Source organism: Triturus cristatus, chromosome 3_1 (assembly GCF_964204655.1).
Source record: "Triturus cristatus chromosome 3_1, aTriCri1.1, whole genome shotgun sequence".
Taxonomy (NCBI): Eukaryota; Metazoa; Chordata; class Amphibia; order Caudata; family Salamandridae; genus Triturus; species Triturus cristatus.
In genome coordinates this window covers 1,001,411,578-1,001,429,007 of record NC_140583.1, presented here as the reverse complement: position 1 = coordinate 1,001,429,007, position 17,430 = coordinate 1,001,411,578, and the positions used below count along the sequence as shown (strand labels likewise).

General features: G+C 47.9%; 1 long non-coding RNA gene across 2 annotated transcripts in view; it reads right to left on the bottom strand.

The window, feature by feature from the left end:
- LOC146861388 (uncharacterized) overlaps positions 1 to 17,430 on the bottom strand; it is a 95,099-nt gene that overhangs the window by 24,528 nt on the left and 53,141 nt on the right. The gene's annotated exons all lie outside the window — the stretch shown is intronic.

Here is a 17,430-nt window from a genome sequence, read left to right as displayed (position 1 = left end):
GATCCAGACGTGTATTGAAGAGTTGGTGTCTGAGACCTAATAGTTATACCCAGTTGTGCCTTTGAAGTGGGGAGAACATTTTAGAGGTTTCCCTTTAAAGTCTACAGGCATCCTGTCTTCCCTGCCCTGCCTCTTGACTAACTAGAGGGGGGGGGGGGGTGTAGCCCTTTGTTTGGAGGTAGGACACAGCATAGTCAAGTGTAAGTAGCTGTTCCCAGCTCAGTTCACCCATCCTACCAAACGTAAGCTCCCTATTGCGTGTGGCTATCTAGGAAGAATACATAAAGCCCAACTTCCAACTACACCCAGTCATGTGACCCAGAGACAGGCTATAGGCACTAAATGGCTGAGGCAGGAAAATGGCAACTTTCTAAAAGGGGCATTTTCAAAATTGTAATTCAAAATTCAACTTCCTCATAAGTTAGGATTTTTCATTACAATTTCAATGACACCAAAAAAGGAACTTCTTTCCTCCTCCCATTTGGAAATGTCGGCTTATTAAATGTTAAACGGTAACACCAATGTTATTCTTTGGGAGAGGTGGGACTTGCAGTCGTGAAAAACCAATTTACGAGGTTGTCACTACCAGGACATGTAAATCTAAAAATTACATGCCCCAAAATTTAAGTACATTATACCCTGCCCTCTGGGCTTTCCAGGGCCTCCAATAGGGGGGACATTTTTATTAAAAAGGAATGTTTGAGCCTGGTAAAAAGTTTAGTCGGCCAGATCGAAATGGCAATTTAAAACTGCAACACAGGCTGCAATGGCAGGCCTGAGACATGTTTAAAGGGCTACTTAAGTGGGTGGCACAATCAGTGCTGCAAGCACATTAGTAGCATTTAATTTACAGTCCAGTCCCTAGGCACAGTGTGTGCCACATTATTAGGGACTTACAACTAATTTAAATATACCAACTAGGTATAAGCCACTTCTACCATGCTGGGAGGAGAGAGCCCAATCACCTTAACTCTGGTTATCAATAAGGCATTCAGCAAAAATGGAGGAGTGAAGGCAAAAAGTCTGGGAATGACCTTGCACAAAGTGCAAAGTCAAATACGACCCCCCTCCAGAAAAATGCCGGGATACACTAATCAGTACCTTGATGGGCTTCTCTGCTTAAGCGATAGAATATGGATGAAGGCCCTGTTATGCAAAGGCACTTGTCAGTTCTATGCCTCTCCAAACACAGTTGTATCCCTGTCTATGCTCTCCAGAGCCACTGAAATGACCAATGGGAAACCCTTGTCCTCACCTGTGGATCCCATATGTGAGGCACCTAACCATAACGTGCTCAGAGATGCATACCAGTAGGCATACTGTACCACCATGGCCAACAAAGTGTTGTGCCCCATTTCACCCCTTGGATCAGACATCTGTCTTCAACCCAAGGAAAACTCTTCCCATAAGGACAGTATGAATGAATGAATTTATTTATTGTTTCAATTAATTAAAATTGTTACAAAAAAGACTGAGCAGGATGTCTCCATCCACGAACCCTCTTCAATTGTGGATAAAACTTGATCAATTCATTTAACAAGTGTAGTAATCACAATACACAACAGTAAGAGACAATAATATTAAATATGTAAACACTAATTTGAAGCTGTATTCAGCCTCTAATCCTTGTCTGAGTCTTTACTTATAAGTTCTTTCAGCTGGTGTGCAACTTTCGCTAGTCTGGCCAGCTCCATTGGAATCTCCAAATTAAAAAGAAGTTTCAATTTATCTGTGCAAGTACGTGTGCCATATTTTAAAAACAGAGGTTTCAATAAAGTGCGATGTGCATAATTCAGTTGGTGGCAATTGCATACTAAGTGAGCCACGGATTCCTAGTACTGGTGACACAGTCTGCAGGTGATAACTGCCTCTAATGTTTTCCAGCAAGTATTTAAATCTTTTATTGGCAATACCATGAGTCTTAGTGACAGAATTTGCTTTAAGATTGTTTTGTTCAAGGTTGAGTCAAGGTATGACTGTCTCAATTTGTCATGAAAGGAGCAAGCTATTAACCTGATGTTACTGCTGGAGGATGCAATTGCCTTCATGTCGTCTTCCTTGGATAATAATCTGACTTGTTTTTTTAAAATAGATTTTAAAATTCTGGGTTGATGGATAAAGTCCTGCCGGTTGGATAGGTCAAGGTTCAGTTCAGTGCAAGCAGTGAGGAGGCTGATGGCCCATGGATTATTGCCTTTCGCAATAAGTTACTTTAAGATTGCTTTCATTGTATTCGGTGGTGCTGCACAGGCCCCCCGATAGTACCGGACAATCAAAGCCCAATGGTATTAGCTTTGTTTGTTAAGCACAAATTCCAGCCGTACCAAGGCGTTCCGGGCGTGGGCAGGTATCTGAAAGATCTGTTTGAATGCTCAACAGTTGGCAAGTTCCATGGTATTGATTAATACCGCAGGAAATACCATTTGCCCATATGTAATTGAAGGAAGTAACTTAGCTCTTATGACTTTTCAGATGGGCTCAGTTGTCGAGCTACTTAGTTTGGAGTTCAGTTTGCATAGGGCGTACGTCACTGCCTTAGCTTTTGATTCGAATGATGCAGTCTGTGCTGTGGACTTCCCGTTGCTCATGATCCAAACCCCCAGATAGTTATATTTAGTTGTTTTTGCTATTTTTAACTTGCTCATTCTCCATTGTTGCTTAAGTTTGTTAGCATACTGCCCAAGCGTTTGTTGTTAGATCGTTTTTGTTATTATAGATGCTTATTGCGTCCAATGATCTTTGCATACCCATCTTTGTATGATCCATTGGCACCATGTCATCTACGTACTGCATTAAGAACAGTCTGGTCAACCCGATTTTAGGGGCTAACAAATTGGCTTTAGATATTGTTTTGCCAAGGTCTGCAGTGTATAGATTATAGATTACTGCAGTGTATAGAGTACACAGCCTCGTTTCAGCCCTCGGTCTGTGTAGATTTTTTGTTTTTCCTGAATTCATGGATAATTTCACCCATACTCAAGTTCCGGTAAAAAGAGCAATGATGGCTTTCAGCAGGGTGGTCGGGATCCCCCAGTTTTTTAGTTTCGGCCAAAGCAGGTTCCTGTTAAAGCAGTCAAATGCTGCAGAGTAATCTGCAAAGCATGTGAAAAGTGGGAGCTTATATTTCTGGATAGACTGTTCTACCAGATTTGCGAGGGCTAAGATGTTGTCCAATGTTGATGCTCCTGCTCTGAAGCCGGATTGGTAAGCTGGTAAGATTTCATTGTCATTGGCCCAGTTTTGCAGGTCGTGCAAAAAAAGGCTTGCTTCCCCAAAATTCACAGTCTTCTTTAAAGAGGTATCCAGGTAGGCCATTGGGACCTGGAGCCCGTCCCTTCTGATGTTGTTTAGTATTGATACCACGCGTTTTCCTGCGACAATAGGTTCAGTTGTTTCTTCAGCGTTTGTTTGATAAATATTAGATAGGCTAATGCTAATGAGGGGTCGTTGGTGGAGTATGATCAGAAGATCTACAGTACAGTGAGTTCACATGGTTAATCCATGTGTGACCAGTTTCGACTCCATTACGCCGGTAATGGCCATGCCCGGACAACTTGTTGATGTATGACCAGAATTCACACTGTCTGCTTGAAATTAACAGACTGAAAATGAGCAACTATTGGGAGTCTGCCTATTGCCTTTTGTGGTCCCATACATTTTTTCTATGTTTTTTCCTTGTTACCATCAGATTTTGGAGTGTTTTATCATCTCTCTTTCGCGTACAATTGCGATTGGCTTGTCTCACACCCCGCTTGCTTTGCTCAATTTTTTCACACCTAGGTTGGAATTGGCAGCACACCTTTTCTCCGTGGTTGGGCTAATGATTTGTATTTTTGCCAAACAAGAGGCAATACAGTTCTGGCGCTAGTTTAGTCCAATTCTGGGATATGTTCCCCGCTGCTTTTCCAGACTGCCATACCGGATGTATCTACTTTGGTCCATTTTAGCCTTCTCAAGAGCCCGTAGGACAGTAACCAACAGAGGCTAATGACAGCTGTCAGGCCCAGGTTCTTTGCCTTCCCGGGTTCTCTAACTTCTGAAATTTTTCAGAAGGGGGGTGGTAGCCCCATTTGTTTTGTACCCTACTTCTATTCTAGTTCCCACCAGTTTACGGGTGGTGTCCTGAGGCTTATCACTCAGCAAAGGAGCTGTACCCTGAAGCTGAACAGGGGACAGGGATGAGTTCTTCCTCACCCTGGCTCTCCATCTGGGCTCCTTTACCCTCCACTGGGGAGTGGTACCCACAGAAAACTGAACTGTCAAGGTACCCTGTGTGGCCAACCCTCCCAGCTCTCCTGACACTGGGGGCACACATTTCTCAGAATCCAGTCTTTTGGCATCTGGGCATAACTATGTCCCTCCTCTGGGTTACCATCTCACCTAGCTCCAGGGTACCAGGGCCATAAGTTGGAAGAAGTTCTGCCCATGGGCCTGAGATACCATACACACCTTGCTGGTGTACTGCTCTGGAGAAACTAGCCTTTCCACTATCATGGCTTGGCTAGCCCTGGTGTCCCTTGGAGCAGTGACAGAGATCCCATTCACTTTCACCTGGTGGAAGCGATGACTCTCACCCTCAGGGATTACAAGCTTACCCTCTGATTTTATTTCCCAGCTAAGGGAGATCATAGCATGTCTATGATCTGCCCTTGGGGACTCCTTACCCCTATGGCCACATTGGTCACCCCTGTAGAGGTCACACCAGTGGATGGTTTCTTTGGACAGACAGAGTACTAGCCGAGAACAAAGCAACAGGGATGGAAATAGGGTATCCTGGCCACCACCCACAAGAGCCTCCTCTCTATTTCTCAGAAGGGGCATGTGAACCCTTTCCTCCTCCCTTATTCTTGGGCCTGTCTATATGTCTCCCTTCACCTCCCCCTCACTCTGATAGGGGAACCTGAACAATCCTTCTTTGCGTCACTCCCAACTACCTTCTTGTGGGCCATGGTGCTGAGCTGGGAAACATCCATTACCACGCGGGAATTGCATCACAATGCCTTTACATCGCGGGTAATACAACGCAAGCCGGTACGACGACTTGCGCTGGATGGAGCTCTAACCTTAGGAATAGTAGGATTTACTATTCCAGCACCTTCCATACTGTATGTGGACTGGTGTTAGAATAGTAAATCTTACTATTCCTAAGTCCAGCGCCCTCCAGCGCAAATCATTGTAATGACTTGCGTTGTAAAACTGCGATGTAACGTTCCGCGAATCATTTTGATCGCGTTGTAATGTTACATATTCTGCTGAGCCTGTGGTCTGCCTCCTTAGCAAGCTCCCTGGGATCAGTGACCTTACTATCAATCAGGTGTTGCGCAGATCTGGAAAACAGTGACTGAACATGCACTCTCTCACATTAGAATTGTACAGCCCCTAATAATCCTTCACTTTATTGCTGTTCATCCAACCACCCAGTGCGTTGCTAAAGGAATTAACACAATCCACAGTGGACTGCTGGGGCAGCATCTGGCTGCCCCATAACTTTTGCCTGTACTTCTCAAGAGTAAGGCCAGACTGTCTAACTAGGAATTCCTTCATGGAGGGATACCTCATGCTGTCTCAGTTATCAACGGTCAGGTGGGCATCCCTCCCCTGTTAGAAATGGGGGTCTCTAGTTGGCAATGGCTGGCCACTGTCCAAGTAGGGACCCTCTTTCCTAAGTCAGAGTAGGCGGGCTACACCCTTTGATAACCCCTGCTCAACCCTGTGGTAACGTAGCATGAGCAGTTCGGCTTATCTCAGAGGCAGTGTGTGAAGCATTTATGACCATACACAGTAGCGCAGTGAGGAACACATGGCAGTCTTGAGGGCATCAAAAGCTTCCTGACAGGTGTCAGTCCAGTTCACAATCTTTGGCCGCTTCTTAGAAGTCAGCTCAATCAAGGGGGCAACAATGTTGCCATACCCCTTGACAAACCTCCTGTGGTAACCCGTGAGTCCTAAGAAGGCCCTCACCTGGGTCTGGGTCCTGGGGGGCTCCCAAGCCAGGATGGTTTCAATCTTGGGCTGCAGGGGTGCTACCTGGCCACTCCCCACCTGGTGCCCCAAGTACACCACAGAACCCTGCCCAATCTGGCACTTACTGGCCTTGATTGTGAGGCCTGCTCTGCGCAGCGCCATCAACACTTCCCAGAGGTGGCGCAAGTGGTCCTCCCAGGAGGAACTAAACACTGCGATGTCATCCAAGCAGGCGGCACTGAAATCCTCCAGCCCAACCAACACCTGGTTGACCAACCTCTGAAAGGTGGCAGGGGCATTCTTCATCCCAAAGGGCATCACACGGAACTGGTAGTGCCCATCTGGTGTGGAGAATGCTGACCTCTCCTTTGCCCCATCAGTTAAGGCGATCTGCCAGTACCCAGATGTTAGATCAAACGTGCTGAGGTACCGTGCAGCCCCTAATCGATCTATGAGCTCATCAGCTCAGGGGATGGGGTGCACGTCGGTCTTTATGACCGCATTGAGATAGCGGTAGTCCACACAGAACCTAAGTTCAGGAGTGTCACCCGCCGCTGCAGCTTTTGGTACCAAGACCACGGGGCTGGACCAATCACCCCCAGGGCAAACATTTTGGAGACCTCCTCCTTAATGTAGGCCCTGACCCTGTCAGTCACTCTGTAAGCCTTGTGCTTGACCGGAGGACTGTCCCCGGTGTCTACCTCATGGACGCACCAATCAGTGACACCAAGCACCAGGGAAAACAAATCAGGAAATTGCCCCAACAGCTGGTGACAATCTTTCTGCTGCTCAGGTGTCAGTGTGGTGGAGAGGACCACACCCTCCACTGACCCATCCTTCTCTCCTGCACACAGGAGGTCAGGAAGAGGCTCACTCTCCTCCTCCATCCCTGCATCTGTGGCAAGAAGCATGCCCACTTCAGACCTCTCAAAGTGGGGCTTCAGGTGGTTCACATGCAGGACCCGCAGGGGGTTCCTGACTGACGTAAAGTCTACCAAGTAGGTAACTGGACTTTTGCGCTCCACCACTTCAAATGGACCGGTCCACTTATCTTGGAGCGCACAAGGCTCCACTGGGGCCAGTACCCAAACCTTCTGACCAGGTTGAAACTCGACCAGAGTGGCATTCTGGTGGTGCCAACGTTTCATCTCCTCCTGGCTGGCTTAGAGATTTGCCTCAGCAATTTTTCTGAAACGCCGAGTCTGGTTCCTGAAGGTCAACATGTAGCTAAATACATTTTGGGGAGGTTTCTTGGGAGATTGCTCCGAGCCTTCCTTGACCAGACTCAGAGGTCCTCTTACCGGATGGCCATAGAGCAGTTCAAAGGGACTGAACCCTAAGGACTTCTGTGGTACCTCACGGTATGCAAACAACAGGCATGGCAAGAGGCCGTCCCACTTATGCCTCAGGGGCTCTTCTAGGCCCATGATCATGCCCTTCAAGGTCCGGTTGAGCCTTTCAACCAGACCGTTACCTTGGGGGTGGTAAGGAGTGGTGTACTTATAAGTTACCCCACACTCCTTTCACAGAGACTTCACATACTGGGAGATGAAGTTGGTCCCCCTGTCAGACACCACCTCTCTGGGGAACCCCACCAGTGCACGTCCCACCACGGGGGCCGTCACTGTCCTGAGCGGGATGGCTTCAGGGTACCGGATGGCATGGTCCACCAAGACCAGGATGTACCTGTTGCCCATGGCTGTCTTGGGGTCCAGAGGCCCCACAATGTCAATGCCCACTCGTTCGAATGGGGTACTAACAACTGGAAAGGGCTGGAGTGGGGCTTTGATCTCCCCCCCACTCTTCCCACTTGCCTGGCAAGTCTCACAGGTTCTGCAATAAGTATATGAGCTCTTGCGCATCTGGGGCCAATAAAGGTGGGTTGCCAGCCTCTCAAAGGTCTTGGTGTGCCCCAGATGTCCTGCCAATGGAATGTCATGAGCCAACCCCAGTAGGAAGGCTCTGAAGCACTCGGTACCACCAGCACACGGGCTGACCCCGGCTCAGCAGCCTTAGGCTCGCTATACAGGAGCCTGTTCTCCCAATAAATGAGATGTGAACCAGACATGTCCCCTGCTGCCTGGGCTGCAGCCTGTCGCCGCATACCCTCAAGAGAAGGGCAAACTCTTTGCTGCTCACAAAACTCCTCCCTGGTGGGCCCTCCTTCCTGCTGCCAATGGGTCAGCTCAGGCAGGTCCCCCAGGTTGGCACTCTGCTTCCCGGTAGGCTCCAGGGCATCCACCTCAGGGTCTGCTCCCTCCTGGGCCGTGGGAACCAAGGGGGCCGGCTTACCACGCCCCCTGCTCCTTCTCTCTAGGGCAGGGACCTGGGCCATACTCTCAGGCTCTTTCTCAACACCCTCCTTGGCTGCCATGGACCGAGTGTTAGCACACGCCCATTCAGGCAGACCCAACATTTCCAAGTGATATTTCCTCTCCACCGTAGCCCACGGGGAGTTCTCTAAATCATTGCCCAACAGACAGTCTTCAGGCATGGCGGGCCTCACAGCCACCTGAAGAGTTCCTGAGACCCCCCCACTCAAAAGGAACCTGAGCCACCTCACATTGGCTCTCTGAGTTGTCTGCGGACAATACTGGGTAGAATGCATGGGGAACAACCTGCTCTTTGGACACCAACCAGGAGCTGACAGCAGTTACACTGGCTCCTGTGTCCCTTAGAGCCTCCACTCTATGGCCATTGATGGTCACCCACTGCCTGTACCTTTTAGTGTTATCAGGCAGTGCAGGCTTAGGGACCATCTCAAAGTCTCCTAGTGAGACAAGGGTCAATTCTACGGGATCCCACCCACCTTGGGCACCCATCTCCTCCCCTCCCAGGGCTACACTAGCAAGCTGGCGGGGTGGTGCACAGGGTGGTGCAGGATCATCCCTTTGAGGACACTGTGGATCAAAGTACCTGTGGCCTACTTGACCACACTTAAAACAAGTAAGGGGCCCCCTCTGAACAGGCCTACCTGTTGAGGGCACTGGCTTCTTATCTTGGGGAGGCTGGGACACCACTGCTTGGTTCCCTTGGGAATTACTTTGGGGCCCTCTGTGGAACTCCCCCAGTTTACCCCTGTCCCACCCCACCTCTCTGCTGGGGACCCTGCCCACCTTTGGCGAAGTCTCCCACTGGACCCTTGTGAACCCGGGTGCTCACCCAGCGGTCCGCCTCCTCAGCAAGCTTCCTAGGGTTAGTTAGCTTGCAATCTATCAGCTGCTGGCGTAGCTCAGGAAAACAGTTACTAGATAAATTCTCCCATGCAATCAAATCATAAAGCTGCTCAAACGTTTCTACTTTGCTACCTTTTACCCAGCGCTCCATTGCTCCGCAAAAAAAAGACACATATTCAAACCACTTGGTACCCTCTAGCTTCTTGTAGGTTGTAAATCTCTGCCTATACATCTCAGGGGTCAAACCATAGCGGGTAATCAAAGCTTCTTTCATGTGGGCATAAACCATCCTACTCTCTGGGGGTAGGTCCAACAAGGTATCCCTCCCCTCACTCACAAAGCGCCCCTACAACCCCGCTCCCCAATCCTTCTCAAGGACCCGGTGGGACACCATGGCTAATTCATAAGCGGCAAACCATTGCCCAATATCTTCACTTTTATGGAAATCCTTAATAACCTCCTTAGGTATATATGCTCTACTCTCAGTATGCACTACTGGTATGCTGCCACCAGAGGGGAAGATCTCTACACTCTTTGCTTTAATCTCCAACTCCCTCAATATTCTCTCATGCTCAAGTTTCACTTTCATAATTTCAAATTCCAACTTCTTGTTTTCTAGGTCCCTCTGACCATCCATTTTAAGCTTAGCCATCTCCATTTTCTGCTGCCTATCTCTCTCTCTGTCCTCCATCTCTTCTGGAGTCAGACCCCTTGAGGACACACTGGTGCCCGGGCTGGAAACTGATTTATCTCCCACCAAATCTACCACTTCATCCTGCTGCTCTCCTGCATTCTCTTCCTCCTCCGCAGGCTCTCCCATATTCCTAGGCGCATCCCTGGCTTCTAACCAGGCCTTCAGCGCCTTGTAATACTCTTCCCTCCTAGTGAGATCTGTGATAGGGACTGTGAAGCGTTTGCAAAAATATTTGAGCTGCTTGGCATTGTAGGTTTCTAATTTCTCTTCTTCCCAGAAGAGATCTTCAGAGGCACTGGATCTGGGCATGCCCATTGTAGCAATAACTGGCAAAAGCAACCAAAAATAGAATCAAAAACCTCAAAAACTTGCGTGGTTATGTTATGGTCTGCACTCACTAGTAGTGTACACTATAATTACTGTATGCGATCATAAATGCAAGTCCAGATCCTCACCGCTGACCACCAATGTTAGAAATGGGGGTCTCTAGTTGGCAATGGTTGGCCACTGTCCAAGTAGGGACCCTTCTTCCTATGTCAGAGTAAGCGGGATACACCCTTTGAAAACCCCTGCTCAACCCTGTGGTAACGTAGCACAAGCAGTTAGGCTTATCTCAGAGGCAGTGTGTGAAGCATTTATGACCATACACAGTAACACAGTGAGGAACACTACAAAGGGACACCACTCAAGTAGTTATAAAAATAAGTATCTTTATATATAGACTTAACACAAGACCAAAAACAGTAAAAATCCACAATACTAGGAAAATAGGGTTAGTCTTAAAATGCTGCAAAAATAGTTCAAAGTGTGCAAAGAGGAGTTCAGTTCAAGGCAGTGGTCTCTGCGACCCTTTTACCTGGATTCTGTAGCAAAACAACCAAAATGTCGCTAAGGAGTTGTAGTGATGATTTTCCTCACGCTTGACCAGCGATGCGTTGAATCCTTGCCGCAAGGGAGGATGATGCGATGATGCGCTGATCTGTGTGCAGGACAAAGCGACAAACTTCTCCACGCTAAGCCGGCGATGCGTTGAAATCCTTGCCGCTAAGGGAGGACGATGTGCCGAGACTGTTGCATGTGCGAACTTGTTGCGATGAAAAGAAATGGCGCTCCGCGAGGGAGCGACGATCCTGATACGATGCGATGAAAATGGCGTCCGTGCTGCGATGTCGTGAAGCGATGAACTCGATGCGATGATCTCTGGTTAGCGAGCCTTTGGCAGCCCGCAAACATGTGATGCGATAATCTCGAGGTCAGCAAGCCTTTGGCAGCCCGCAGACAGGTGATGCGATGAGCTCCGGCAGCGAGGACTCAGCGGCAGCAGCGCGATGATTTTCCTTACGATCTTCAGCTGCGGCGGCTCGCAAACGGGCGTTAGCGACGATTTTCAGTACTCTCTTCTCCACAGTAGAACTAGAGGCCCTGGAACTCACAGGAGCCTTACCTGCAGATAGAAATCCTCGCTGGGAGGAAACAGGAGGCTGGTGGTGGAGTCTGATGTGCCTGAGACTCCAGCAGGAGGCTAGCTCTCTTCTAGCCCTTGGCTGATTGCTGTATCAAAAATAAAAGTTCCTTCAAAGTCCTTTTCCTCTTCTTCCAAGTCCAGTAGTAACCACTGCATGCCAGTCCAAGAAACAGCACACAAGCACAAGGACAGTCCTCTACTGAAGATTCCTTCAGTTACACGGACAGAGGTTCTTCTTGTTGTTCAGGAGCAATGCAAATTGTAGGGGTTTCAGCACAGATATTTATACCCCAAACGTCTTTGTTCTAAAGAATCACAAGTCACTGAACCCAGCCAGAACCAGTTCTGCCCAGTCCTGGAGCACTTTGTTAACCAGGCTGCATCCTTCCTTTCAGAAAGAGGGGGTCTGCTATCAGACGCACAGTGGGAGGTGTAGCCAGCATTCACCTTGCCAGGCACAGCCCTATTCAGGTCCAGGAGCTACCCCTCCCCATACTCCAATGCAGATCTCTCTATGCAACCCAGGTCTGACTCAGCCTGCCCTGTCCCTCCAAAATCAGACAGCCAATACACATAACAGCAGAGCACACTGGAAGGCTTAGGCAAGAAAATACCTACTTTCTAAAAGTGGTATTTTCAAACACAGAATATAAAAATAAACTTCACTAAAATATGTATTTTAATATTCTGAGCTCAGGCATACTAAATTCGTATTTCTACCATGTTCTTTGGGTCAGTTAGGACTATAGAGTGTAATAGTCAAACCTCCCATTCTGGCCTATGGAGATCAGGTAGCCTTACAGCAGTGAAAAACAAAATTGGGTGTAATTCTCTACCAGGACAAGCTACACACAGCAGAGCATGTCCTACCTTACACATACAATGCACCCTACCATAGGGGTGGCTTACATGATGCCAAGGGAAGGTTCAGGGGCTGGGAAGTGGGTGCACTTCACAGCCAAGATGGCAGTTCTAGACTGCACACAGACACTGCAGTGGCAGGTCTGAGATGCACTTTACAAGCTGCTTCTGTGGGTGGCGCAAACCAGCGCTGCAGGCCCACCAGCAGCATTTGGTTTACCAGCCCTGGGCATACACCGGCCACGCTACTAGGGACTAATAAGTAAACCAAATAAGCCAATCAAGGATATACCAATTCACATGTCATATTTACACAGGGAGCATTCACGCTGTGGCACTGAATGGCAGTGGCACAGCGCCCAGAGCATCTATTACCAGCAAAATAGAGGAGACAGCGAAAAATGGAAGGGAGACCCACGCCAATGGTGCCAGGTCTAACGTTCCCTCACAAGGGATGTGCTTGCAGAGGCTAGCCCCCAATCCTCCTCAGGGATCGTATGTATGTGCAAAGCTACCTTATATGCTTCAAGCCACTTGTCAATGTCGTCCAAAATAAAGTTAGGCACCAGACTTTTGGGAATATGGACCCTTCTGTCTCCAGAGGGCACTGTAGAATTGCTGACACCATCACTGCTGGACCCGGCCTGCCTGGTCCTGTAGTTCAGCTCCTTTAGACTCAGTTCTTGAGCCAGCAAAATGTTTCTCTTCACCAAGGATCTCTCAGGCTTCTTTTGTTCTGTCTCCATGGCCATTTTCTTCTACTCCATTCTGAGTTTGGCCTTCTCCAGCATAAAAACCCCATTCTGCCTTCCTGGCCACTATCTCCTTTGGGGACAGGTCTTGGGAAGACACACTATTATCTGCTGTAATAGGGAGCTGCAACTCAGGATGTACATCATCTCTCTCAGCAGACTGTTGCCAGTGAGGACTGGCATCCCGATGCTCATCTCCTTCTATGGCTGTATCTCATTGGGCTGGACTATGTCAGCACTAGAGGACGAGTATATAGATTTTTGACCTGATTCAGAATTTAATGGTAATTGAAAAGTTTCTAATTTTAGTAGCAAACCATAAATATGGAGTAGAATCCATGTCCCGAATTTTACCCAGCATGATATCTTTATAATAGAAGAAGCTTAGTGATTGAATTCTCTTACAACTTTATAATTTCTCCAGAAATTGGAGTATTAACCTTTACCATCGAACACTACAGGAGACAACTAGCCAAATGATTCATCAGTTATTGAAATCTGTCTCTGTACCTTCCTCTCATAAAGAACCCAAAATATGTGGTTTACTTTATGTGGATTAAATCCATAGATGGAAAAGACCTTACTTATACGTTTATAAATACTTCGAATCGCTAGGCTAAAACTTGTACAATATATTTTTTTTAAATGTAATTCTCTAAAAATGTAATTAATAAAAACAACAACCACAGGGTTTTATTTACTCGATAGTGAGATCAAAAATGGGCTTTTGTGAAAGATACAGAGAAGTCTAGTTTCCATCTCAAGCAACGATTGCTGTGTCAGCTGGAACAACTAAGCACTTTGCTTATTTACTGCACATCAGTATACCATAGGGAAATCTTGGCCCCTCCCTCACTGGGAGTTGAACTTAGTACGCCATTATACCCCCGCTAATGTGTGTAGAGCTTGAACGTTTACATATAATTTGTGGTTGCTGGATTCTCTCACCTTTAACTATGAAGTCAGCCAAAGACAAAATAAGTGGTGCATGGATCATGGGGTAGTTCAAAAGAATAGCATGAGCACCATTAGCCCACCCTACACACTTCGCAGGTCTCACCTTGGTACAAGGCCTTTGTTTAATGGTACAATTGAAGTGAGTGCTTGGAGCCATATTTATGAACAGGTTGCATTGCTTTAGCATCACGCAATGGGGTGCATGCATGACGCAACCCTTAAATGAGATTTATCAATCCACGCAAGGCCACTTTTGTGTGACCCCGAGTGGCTTGATAAATCCAGAGTAACACAAAGCATGGCTTATCACTGTATTGCATTACTCTGCCCAAAAGACACGTTCCACGGGTGGGAATGGGTATTCCCATGCAAAAGCAATGGATTTTGATGCATCCTCAGAGTTACCATAAGTGGTAGACCTGGGAATTCATCAAAACTGCTACCCATCCCCAGGGGAGGCGTAATGAGGAGAACACTATTTCTACTATTGTGCGCCAGAGCTGGTAAAAGGCAGTAATGTGCAGTATTGTGAAAAATACGGTGCATTCCTGCCCTTCCCTTGCCACGCAGCGCAGCAAGGTGGCTTACTGCACTGTGTCACTTGTTTTTTCTTTTTTAAATGTTATTATTAGTGTTTTATAGAGCAACATGAACAGCACCATAAATGCCCAGAGGTACGAAAGCACCAATCATTGCATGTGGTACAGCAACAGTTAGTAGAAAAATAGGAGCATATAAAAGCATTGTTAGAGCACGACAATAGAAGAGTCCAGGAATGGTGGCAGTAACAGTGAGGGATTTGTAAGGGTCAGGGGCTCGGTGAGCCGGTACATGCATACAACAGAAGATTGAAACGGCCCCAATGGTACATCACATCAGTCAGCTAATCTGATTCCAAGGTAAGAAGATAGCCTTGCTGTGGTTGCCATATATCTTTGGGCCTGGAAGTTAGGCGCTGTAACTGCTCGTAAGTCTCGCTTATTTTATGACAATTGTGTGAAGTTGGCCTGGCATATGCTGGTCACTAGTTATAGTGGCCACCTTGCACCAGTCCAATTCGACTCTTATGGTGGATAGGTTTAAGACAACCTTTTAAAGAAAGCTATCCTAGTGGTAGCTGTGGAGAGCAGCCTTCAGGCCAAGTCTCAGAGGAATGTAAAGCAGCTTGTTTTACCTTAAATCTCTTGAACTACCAAATGAAAGGACACCACACAGGTATATATATCAAATATATATGTATTTATTTCTAGAAACACTCTACTAAACTCTTTATGAGATTAGAAGCCAGGAACACATTCAAATATCAACGTTTCACAATAAGTTAAGCACAAATATGTCTGGGGCCCTAGGGGCGTACCAGACCATATAATAAAAAAGAGGTTTAGAAAAGTCGACTTGCAGAATGACAAGGCCTAGTGCCTGTAGAATCGCTGGGGCTTCACTAATGCAGTAAAAGCAGGTAAGTAACAGACCCACGGGAGACGCATGCAGTGTGAGAACACAGCAGCAGGTTCCCTATTGATTACAATGGAGCAAGTCGCGGTTTGATTTTTAAAGTTTTAGGGTACTTCGAGGAAGTCTACAAGCAAGCCACTTACAATGTAAGTAATTCGAGGGCCAACACACACAAGGGCACTGGAGTGCACGAGTTACCTCACCCAGGGAAGCCGGGTGCATAGGTGTCTTTTGGTGTTGGGGCGCGTCGCTGTTTCTATGGAGACCAAAGAAGACTTGCTGCTTGCGAAGACTGGAGAAGTGTCCGGTGGAATCCAAGGGTGGATTTTGAGATGCAGATGACCTGAAAATTGAAGGGACAGTGTTGCCAGGAAGCTGGTTGCCCACGGAAGTCGGGTGATTTCAGGTGATCAAGGGTGTTTTGACTCTTCGCTCACGAGGTCCAGGAAGGATCGACGATGACCAGCAGCTGGATCCGGAGTGTCCCATGACGTCTGCAGCATACTGGGGTGTCGGCAACCGGATTGGAGCCAACAAGCCTTGGCAACAGCAAGTCTCGTGGAAATCGAAGAAGGTCAGCGTTGCAGACCAGCAAGGTTTGAGGGACTCACCCAGCGAGGGTGAGTGAGGGCAGGCCTAGAGGAACCAGGGGAGTCCTTTGAGTTGATAAGAAAGGCTTCTGGGGACCCACAAGCCAACGGGCAAGGGATCGCAAAGATGCCTCTTGGGGAAATGCTTGACAGGAGCCCCCGGTCACTCGGGATGGGGTAGGCCTCTGATTTTCACTGCAAAACCTGCTGGAGGCTTGGGCCACTAATGGTTCAATGCACAAGTTCGTAGAACATCGTGAAGGGGTTGCACTTGACAATGGTGCACAGTACCTGGGTATTGCTGTTCCTCGTCACTCGTGAGGTCCACTCACCTCAGCTCTGCTGGGGACTCAGAATGGCCGCCGAGAAGTCAGGAAATCTACTTTCAGGGCTGCAGGGACTTCGAACTCTGGCGGGAGCGGGAAAGTTTGCGACCGTTGATTAGAGTTTTTGGTGCCTGCCAAGCAGGGGAGTCCCTCCTTGACTCCGAGGGAGATTCTTCTGTCTTCCAAAGGTAGTGTAACATCGAAGGGCCAGCATTCTTCTTTGTAGAGCATCATCCAGGGTTATCTACTTTGCAATGGCAAGGTTTTCTATCTTATACTGAAGATAGGGGTGGGACTAGCTCTAGGACCACTCCTCTGGGAGGGTCAGGGTAGGGGGTGGTTACACCCACTTCCTTTTGTCCACTTTCGTGCCAGAGCAGGGACAGGTAGCCCCTGAACCTTTTTGAGCTGGCATATGCACAGAGGAGCCTACTGCTTCCCCAGTGCAGGACTTCAAAGCACTCTAGAAGTGCACCCACCCAGCCCCAATACACTAAATCCTGTCTGGAAGGTAGTGACACCTCCCTGTGACAGGATGCCTATTGTTGGGCCTCCTCCACTGCGAGTTTCAGTCAGCAGCAGGAGGGCAGCCTTGTGTCTGTGCTGGTGGCATCCATTTTGTGATGCCAGGGCTCTTTCAGACTTAGACCGTGTTATCACAGTAGGTACATGTCGTCCCCTCTAGAAGGGTGGTATCATACTCCCACACCAGTTACTGGTGTGGGGGTATGATTCCAAGTTGTTTAACACCAAACACGACATGTTTTGATGCAGTCAATCCAAAGTTAGCATTTACCGGTAGGTTATAATGCCCTTAAGAGTATATGGTTTAACCGCATCCACAAACAGCCACAGAGAATAGACCCTGCCAGCTGCAGAGGGGTCCTGCTCATGCAGAGGCACCCCCTCACATTGTAAACCAAGCACCCTGTCCTCAGGATTGATAGGGCCTGCCATAGGGGTGGCTGATAGGTTTATATGTGTGTGTATGGTGAGATATAGGAACCTATACCTCAGTGAGGAGTGCTAACACTACCTCGCCCAGGCTGCAGTAGCAGGCCTGTGGTGTTAGATTGAGTCTGCTTCCCAGGGGTGGCATAATACATGCTGCAGCCCCTGGTAGGCCTGTGAAGTGCCATGCCCTAGGTACCTAAGGTACCATATACAAGGGGCTCATAAGGTACCACAGT